This window comes from Galeopterus variegatus, unplaced genomic scaffold (genome assembly GCF_000696425.1).
Source record: "Galeopterus variegatus unplaced genomic scaffold, G_variegatus-3.0.2 Scaffold7978, whole genome shotgun sequence".
NCBI lineage: Eukaryota > Metazoa > Chordata > Mammalia > Dermoptera > Cynocephalidae > Galeopterus > Galeopterus variegatus.
This window is the reverse complement of record NW_007734089.1, coordinates 23,637-25,218: the sequence shown is the minus strand read 5'-3', so window position 1 is coordinate 25,218 and position 1,582 is coordinate 23,637.

Genomic DNA, 1,582 nt, shown 5'->3' with positions numbered 1-1,582 from the left:
TTTTTTACCGTGCACAATTTTTTTATTTGTATATAGTAAAAATTATCAATCTTTTCTTTAATTGGCCCTGGATTTTGAGTTATAGTTCTAAAGCTGGTTTAAATGGAATTTACCCATGTGTTCTTCTAGTACTTGTATTGTTTAATTTTTTTTATATTTAGATCCCAGATCCATTTGGAGTTTTTGTTTTTTTTTTAATTTGGTGTAAGTTATGAATGTAATTGTATTTTTTTTCCAAATGGTTGCTTATCATTCATTATAATGCATCATTTATTTTAAAAATCAATCATTACCCACAGTGAGCTGAGATATCATCTATACAATATTTCCATATTGACTTGGATCTATTCCTGGGCTTTCTATTCTATTCCACTATTCATCTGTTCATACACTGGTATCTCACTGTTTTAGAGAGGTTGCTATAGAGAGTTTAAACATCTGGTAGGACTGGTCTTTCTGTAGTTTTTTCTTTTTCAATGTTTTTCTCACTATTCTCACTTATTTGTATTTTTTATATCAAATTAAATTTCAACTGCCTAACTCCATAAAAAACTTCATCAAGATTATGTTAGTTGTATTAATTAATTCAGAGAGAACAGACATCTTTTTAAGTTGTCCTGTCCATGAATAGAAGTTGTATTTACATTTGTTCTAGTCCTTTCTTGTATCTTTTTCCTAAAAGATTTTTGTTTTCTTCCTATAAGGTTTCATTGTACATGAGATTTTCTCTATCGTTACGTCCTCTAACTATTGTTTGTGGATATTAAGGGTATCGATACATGCCTGTTAATTTTATACTTGTATCTGCTACCTTACTGAATTCTTTCATTGTTTAAATTAGTATTATCACTATCAGAGTTTTCTACTTATAATATCATATCATCTGCAAATATGCTTCTGTTTAGTTTCTCATGTCTGATTGTATTGACTAATACTTCTAGAACAATGTTCAACAGTGGAAGAGAAACTGAGCATCCTTGCCTTGTTCCTGATCTTAGTGGAAAGGTTTCTGATGTTTCCCAGTAAGGGAGGTGCTGGTTCTCACTACTTTGTGAGGCAGTTCATTTAAACTTTTGGTGATGATGATGATGATGATAGCCAATACTAATTGAGCATTTGCTATGTTTCACAAGAGGTTCCAAGCACTTTGCATATAATTGCTCATTTAGTATTCACAGAGACTCTATGTATTAGGTACTGTTACCAATTTACAGGTGAAAAAACCTAATGTCTATCAGAGCCTGGGAGCAAACTTAGGCCATCTGACTCCAGAAACAGTCTGCATATACACTACCATATACTGCCTCAGAAAGAGAGTTTTGATGGTAGCAGGTTCTTTCTTACATTGAGTTCAAATCTATTCCGTTTAAAGAGACAGATTAACATCACTTGGAAAACCTTTTATGATGCTCCAATCCCACCCACAGAAATTCTGAATTAATTGGTCTGCAGTGAGATTTGATTATCAATACATTTTTTAAATCTGTGTGTGGATATTTGCAAAATATATAATCAACACAGAACTTGTACTTATAATATATAATTTATAAGGAACACCAATAAATCAATAAGAAAATGACAA